Source organism: Ranitomeya variabilis, chromosome 2 (genome assembly GCF_051348905.1).
Source record: "Ranitomeya variabilis isolate aRanVar5 chromosome 2, aRanVar5.hap1, whole genome shotgun sequence".
NCBI lineage: Eukaryota > Metazoa > Chordata > Amphibia > Anura > Dendrobatidae > Ranitomeya > Ranitomeya variabilis.
In genome coordinates, this window is record NC_135233.1 from 1,052,729,103 (window position 1) to 1,052,736,597 (window position 7,495).

The 7,495-nt window shown below is 45.2% G+C and overlaps 1 protein-coding gene across 1 annotated transcript in view; it reads right to left on the reverse strand.

The window, feature by feature from the left end:
- NT5C1B (5'-nucleotidase, cytosolic IB) overlaps positions 1-6,873 on the reverse strand; it is a 46,370-nt gene extending 39,497 nt beyond the window's left edge. Inside the window, exon 1 of the mRNA XM_077291473.1 lies at positions 6,752-6,873. The gene's annotated coding sequence lies outside the window, so the exon portion shown is untranslated. The remainder of the gene's footprint in view (positions 1-6,751) is intronic.
- Between the last annotated feature and the right edge of the window lie 622 nt (positions 6,874-7,495).

Genomic DNA, 7,495 nt, shown 5'->3' on the forward strand with positions numbered 1-7,495 from the left:
AGGCTGTGCAGTACCAATGGTGACGGACCTAGCGAACCGCTTAGTGCGCTTAGGACAATCAGAGATAGAATGAGTGGAGTCACCACAGTAAAAACACAGCCCCTTCTGACGTCTATGTTCTTGCCGTTCAGCTCTGGTCAAAGTCCTATCACATTGCATAGGCTCAGGCCTCTGCTCAGAGGATACCGCCAAATGGTGCACAGTTTTGCGCTCACGTAAGCGCCGATCGATCTGTATGGCCAAGGACATTGATTCATTCAGACCAGCAGGCGTGGGGAACCCCACCATAACATCCTTAAGGGCTTCAGAAAGACCCTTTCTGAAAATTGCTGCCAGGGCACACTCATTCCACTGAGTAAGCACAGACCACTTTCTGAACTTCAGGCAATATACCTCCGCTTCATCCTGACCCTGACACAAAGCCAGCAAAATTTTCTCTGCCTGATCCACAGAATTCGGTTCATCATAAAGCAAACCCAGCGCCAGAAAAAACACTTCTACATTACGCAATGCAGGATCTCCTGGCGCCAGGGCGAATGCCCAGTCTTGAGGGTCGCCACTAGTGTTGAGCGATACCGTCCGATACTTGAAAGTATCGGTATCGGAAAGTATCGGCCGATACCGGCAAAGTATCGGATCCAATCCGATACCGATACCCGATACCAATACAAGTCAATGGGACTCATGTATCGGACGGTATCCCTGATGGTTCCCAGGGTCTGAAGGAGAGGAAACTCTCCTTCAGGCCCTGGGAACCATATTAATGTGTAAAATAAAGAATTAAAATAAAAAATATTGCTATACTCACCTCTCCGACGCAGCCTGGACCTCACCAAGGGAACCGGCAGCGTTGTTTGCTTAAAATTTGTGCGTTTACTTCCTTACGTGAAGTCCCGGCTTGTGATTGGTCGCGTGCCGCCCATGTGGCCGCGACGCGACCAATCACAGCAAGCCGTGACGTAATTTCAGGTCCTTCAGGATTTTAAAATTACGTTCCGGCTTTGTGATTGGTCGCGTCGCGGTCACATGGGTGACGCGACCAATCACAAGCCGTGACGTCACGGGAGGCTGGACACGCGCGCATTTTAAAATGCGCGCTTGTCCTGCCTCCCGTGACGTCATGGCTTGTGATTGGTCGCGTCGCCCATGTGACCGCGACGCGACCAATCACAAGCCAGAACGTAATTTTAAAATCCTGAAGGACCTAAAATTACGTCACGGCTTGCTGTGATTGGTCGCGTCGCGGCCACATGGGCGACGCGACCAATCACAAGCCGGGACGTCACGGGAGGCAGGACACGCGCGCATTTTAAAATGCGCGCTTGTCCTGCCTCCCGTGACGTCACGGCTTGTGATTGGTCGCGTCGCCCATGTGACCGCGACGCGACCAATCACAAGCCAGAACGTAATTTTAAAATCCTGAAGGACCTAAAATTACGTCACGGCTTGCTGTGATTGGTCGCGTCGCGGCCACATGGGCGACGCGACCAATCACAAGCCGGGACGTCACGGGAGGCAGGACAAGCGCGCATTTTAAAATGCGCGCGTGTCCAGCCTCCCGTGACGTCACGGCTTGTGATTGGTCGCGTCGCGGTCACATGGGCGACGCGACCAATCACAAAGCCGGAACGTAATTTTAAAATCCTGAAGGACCTGAAATTACGTCACGGCTTGCTGTGATTGGTCGCGTCGCGGCCACATGGGCGGCACGCGACCAATCACAAGCCGGGACTTCACGTAAGGAAGTAAACGCGCGAATTTTAAGCAAACAATGCTGCCGGTTCCCTCGGTGAGGTCCAGGCTGCGTCGGAGAGGTGAGTATAGCAATATTTTTTATTTTAATTCTTTATTTTACACATTAATGTTGTTTCGATACCGATACCCGATACCACAAAAATATCGGATCTCGGTATCGGAATTCCGATACAGCAAATATCGGCCGATACCCGATACTTGCGGTATCGGAATGCTCAACACTAGTCGCCACGCAACAAAGAAATAATGATTCTTACTTGCTGAATAGGGTCACCAGAAGAGCGGGGTTTCAGAGCAAGAAACAGTTTACAATTGTTTTTGAAATTCTGAAATTTAGATCTATCCCCAGAAAACAAATCAGGAATTGGAATTCTAGGCTCCAACATAGGATTCTGAACTACATAATCTTGAATGTTTTGTACCCTTGCAGCGAGTTGATCTTCACTAGAGGACAAACCTTGAATGTCCATATCCACACCTAAGTTCTGAACCACCCAGAGTTTAAGGGGAAAAGAAAGGCAAAACACACTGCAGAGAAAAAAAAAATGGTCTCAGAACTTCTCTTTTCTCTCTATTGAGATGCATTAACACTTTGTGGGCCAGCTGTACTGTTATGAACCTGGTGGTTAGGTGCACCAGGAATGACCTGATAGTTAAACACGGAATCAGGACGAGCCCTGGGGAAATGGGAACTCTGCTGACCACAAACCCTACTCCTATCAACACAACTAGAAACAGCCGTGGAGCGTGCCTGACTCTGCCTAGACGCCTCTTCACAGCCTAAGAGCTAACTACCCCTAAAGAAAGGAAACAAAGCCTTACTTGCCTCAGAGAAATTTCCCCAAAGGTAAAAGCAGCCCCCCACAAGTATTGACTGTGAGATAAGAGGAAATCACAAACACAGGATGAAATAGGTTTTAGCAAAGAGAGGCCAGTCTAACTAAACAGATTGAGGATAGAAAAGGGATCTTTGCGGTCAACACAAAAAGCTACAAAAACCACGCAGAGTGTGCAAAAAATACCCCCGCACCGACTCACGATGCGGTGGTGCCACTCTGCACCCCCAGAGCTTCCAGCTAGCCAGGTAGTTTCATGATAGCAAGCTGCACTAGAACTTAGCAAGAAAAACCATATGTAACAAATGAACAAGCAGGAACTTAGCTTGTGCTGGAGTAGACAGGTCCTCAGAAAGATCCAGGAGAGATCTGAACCAGTACTAGAACATTGACAGCTGGCATGGAGTAACGATCTGAGTGGAGTTAAATAGAGAATCAGCCTAGCCCCAAACGAGGGCAGCTGGAGAAGGAATCTCAGAACCAGCAGCTCCACTCACAGCCACCAGAGGGAGTCCACGGACAGAACTCACCGAAGTACCATTCATGACCACAGGAGGGAGTTCGAGAACGGAACTCACAACAATTTCCTGGTACTTCCTGAGCTTTGACAAAACTTTATTGATATACTTAGGTGTGGATTATATGCGTTTTTTTATGTGTTTCCTCCACCTTTCATATCTACGGATTTTGTGCATCTAATGCAAATCGATGAGGAGAATCCAAATAGAAAATTTGGCATGCCCGCATGCAAATGCGACATGCTGCAGATATGAAACTCACATTGCAGCTGAGTTTACGTTGAGTTACCAACAAGCTAAATCCCATCAATTTTGCTGGAACTGGAAAACGCTGCGGTTTTGTTGCAATAAAAATGCGCAGCATCAAAAACGCACCAAAAGCTCATCACGAGAGCATAGCCTAAAGGTCCATGTAAACTCAACATTTATTGGTAGGGTTTGCTCTGTTAAGGACAAGCGCGTTTGCAACACCTGCTAGGGCCTTGGGGTACTTGGAAACAGGTCGCACTGCTCTTAAAGGGGTGGTCACGGCAGCGGTGACCCGGTCTGTGGCCCTGGGTACACAATTAAAGGGATGGAGAATAGAAAAAGGATGATAGTGGAAATGGGAATAAAGTTTGTATAGGGAAAAGAGGGGATTGTTCGTGACACCACCTGTGGTGTTCGGCTATAGATGGCCGACGCTGCTTAAGAGGACCGCTGGGGCCGGTGGTGTTGCAGCTAAGGTGGTTCAGCTCCCCACAGGTGGAGCGGGGCCCCAGGGCTACCAGAACAGTTTATGAGGGATGGTGGATGTTGGGGTGCAGGAATGAGGATGCAGGAAATGAGTGGAAGACACAAGGACTGTAGTTCCTTTACCTTTAATCTCAGGTTGAAGGTGCTGTCCGGGGCACAAGTCACAACTGGCGATGGAGATCCAGGCAGCCTGGAAACAATTCAGAGTCCCCCTAGCCAGGTGGGGTTGGAGGCCTTCCTACTGTGCTGTTCTTTGGGTGCTTGGTGCTTTTAGTTCTCCTCAAGTCCCTCTCTCAGTCTGTCCACTTAGTGAAACACTACCCGTATGGCAGGCAGCTTGAGCCTGTCCCAGGTGTCAATCCCTCATGGTGACTCCGGGCTCTCGTATGCTGCTGTGCCTTCAGGTGTCAGCTGGGGCCAGGAGACCTGCAATCTCCTGTCCTCTGGATTTGGTTGCGGGGCATGAAGTTCCCACACAAACATGGACTCCGGTGTCCAGTCTTCGGCGCTTAGTCCTGGGGTGAGCTCAGTCGCAGCTCATATTCCCCAGATTCTCCTCACTTCTTATCTCTTCCTCCTTCACTGACTGCTCTCTCACACTGAACTGACTAACCCCTCCTCCAGGCCAGAATTTTTAAGGAAGTTCCCCTAAAACATCTGTTAGAGCTCCCCCTTCTGGTCTGGAGTCAGGAAAGGTGTTGTATGCTGAAATTACCTAGAAAGGGGACTCCTCTTGCTTCCAGCCATGGCATCACCCCCCCCGAGGAAGAAAATGACACTGTCGCATCCGGACTCCTGGGATGCCACACATTTATAACTGAATACCAGTTGTGATTCTGTAAAAAATATTATCATCAGTTGTTCAAGCAAACTGTGGTACTCAGTGGTGTGGACGGTGCACCCCACCATGGGCTCTTTTGGAGAATATAGTCTGCTCTATGCTGCACCAGAAACTGGGGTCTGTGTATGTAGATTATCACTACTCCAAATAATAGCATCATACCATCATCTACTAGTACTACCATACACAGACTGAATAAAGCCACTATACCAAGGTCTAAAAATACCACCATACAGAGACTGAGTAATACCGGTATACCATGACCTAATAATACCGCCATACAGAGACTGAATAAAGCTACTATAACAAGGAATAATAATACCGCTATACAAAGACTGAGTAATATCGGTATATCACCTAATAATACAATATCATACAGAGATAGAGACTGAATAATGCACCACTATACCATCATCAAATAATACCACCATACAGAGACTGAATAAAGCCACTATAAAAAGGAATAATAATACCGCCATACAGAGACTGAATAATGCCACTATAGCAAGGAATAATAATACCGCCATACAGAGACTGAGTAATACCAGTATACCATCACCTAATAATACAATATCATACAGAGACTGAATAATGCCACTATACCATCACCTAATAATACCGCCATACAGAGACTGTGCAATACCCGTATACCATCACCTAATAATACAATATCATACAGAGACTGAATAAAGCCACTATACCAAGGAATAAAAATACCACCATACAGAGACTGAATAATGCCAGTATATCATCACCTAATAATACCGCCATACAGAGACTGAGTAATGCACTATACCATCACCTAATAATACAATCTCATACAGAGACGGAGTAATACCACTGTACTGTAGAAAAGGGATATATGACACTTCCGGTGAGCGACTCTGGTGCCTAAGTAGGGTTCCAATCCATAATCCAATAGGAGCAATAAACTTGGCGCTCAGGATTTTATGAACGTATAACAGATTTATTGGCGATCCACACATTTGTGGATTGCCAATAACTCTGTTGTACGTTCACACAATCCTGAGTGCCAAGTTTATTGCTACCAATGCCACTATACTATCACCTAATAATACCCCATATATAGACTGAATAATATCACTATCCCATCATATAATAATACAATGTCATACAGACACTGAATAATACCAGTATATCATCACTTAATAATACCCCCATACAATGACTAAGACCAGTGAAAATGTAAAAAAAAATCATAACTTTAAATCACCTACATTTTCACTACATATGTAGTATCGTCACATTCAGGAAAGTCCGATCAATCTAAATATAAAAATAATTGACCCAATCGATAAACACCGCAAACAAAGAAAAATCAAGAACGCCAATATTATGTTTTTTTGGGTCACTGCAATTCCACAAAAATGCTCTAACCAGCGATCAAAATGTCACATCTACCCCAAAATGGTATATAAAAAAACTCATCTTGTCCCTCAGAAAATAATGGTTCACATAGCTCTATCGACCAAAAAGAAAACCGTTACTGGTCTCCGAAAGATGGCGACACAATCCCCCATTTTTGTTTTTAAAATGTCAGATTTTTTTATTCACCACTAAAAATAATAAAAAAACCTGGACTTGTTGGGTATCACTGCGATCGTACTGATGAGTAGAATTATAGTGAAAGGTCATATTTAGCACAAAGTGTACTCAGTAAGATCAATTAACAAAAAACAATGCCAGAATTGCCTTTTTTTTTTAAACAATTTCTCCCCAGTTGGATTTTTTCCCCTCTTTTTCCAATACACCATGAGGTAAAATGAATAGTGTTATTCAAAAGTACAACTAGTCCCGAACAAAAAAAGAAAAAAAAGAAATAAGCCCTAATATGTCTAAGTAGACAGAGAAATAAAAAAAGTTATGGCTCTGGGAAGAAGGGGAGGAAAAAAAACCACAAAGAAAAAAACGGAAATTGGCTCCGTCTTGAAGGGGTTAAAAATTGCTGCAAAAGGAGTCTCTTGTGTTTGATATTTCTTGAAGGTTCTTTATTAACCACTACGTGTTTCAGCGCCGTATCAGCATCATCTCACATGTAATACAACCTTTACATATTGTAAGCTCTCTGCTTCCTGCCAGTGTTTCCCATCTGGGATTACAGGCGGGCAGGGTGACGGTAGGCGGGCAGACGGGGTGACGGTAGGCAGGCAGCAATGGAGCTTCCTACTTCCTGTGCGGCAGTGGAGCGCTCTTCTGTCAGCGAGTATCCAGCTCTCTGATTGGTGGAGAGGCTCCTGCTGACCAATCAGCGCTGTGCACACTCTACCAATCCTGCTGAGTGTGTTTCACTTTCACTTTCTCTGCTTCCTGTTGCTTAGTAACCACAGCCGTCCCGGCCCTCCGCACCCCACATTGCACCACCTGGAAAATGGCCACCTGGGGTGCAGTGGAGAACCTAAATAAATCATAAACCAAAGAGTGGTGGATACTCACCTAATAATACATATACACAACAGTAACGAATAAGGGATTGGAAGCATGGAGCATCATGGGACACAACGCAACAAAATGCTGCAAAAAGAGCACAAAGATCCTACGAGAGGGCTGACACACTGAATAAATGCTGCCATATTGGTCCTCTTGTGAAGTTCAACCATCAGCTGAGCTTCATAGGAGAACCGCAATTTCTCTATATACTTAAATACCGTGGTAATACAGTATGTAGCATAAGGGATCAAATATTTGCAGGTTCAAGTCCCCTAAGGAAGCAAAAAAAAAAATAAAGTAAAAATGAGAAAAAAAGTGTTAAAATGAAATACAAAATTCTAATCATTTTCATTAAAAATAAA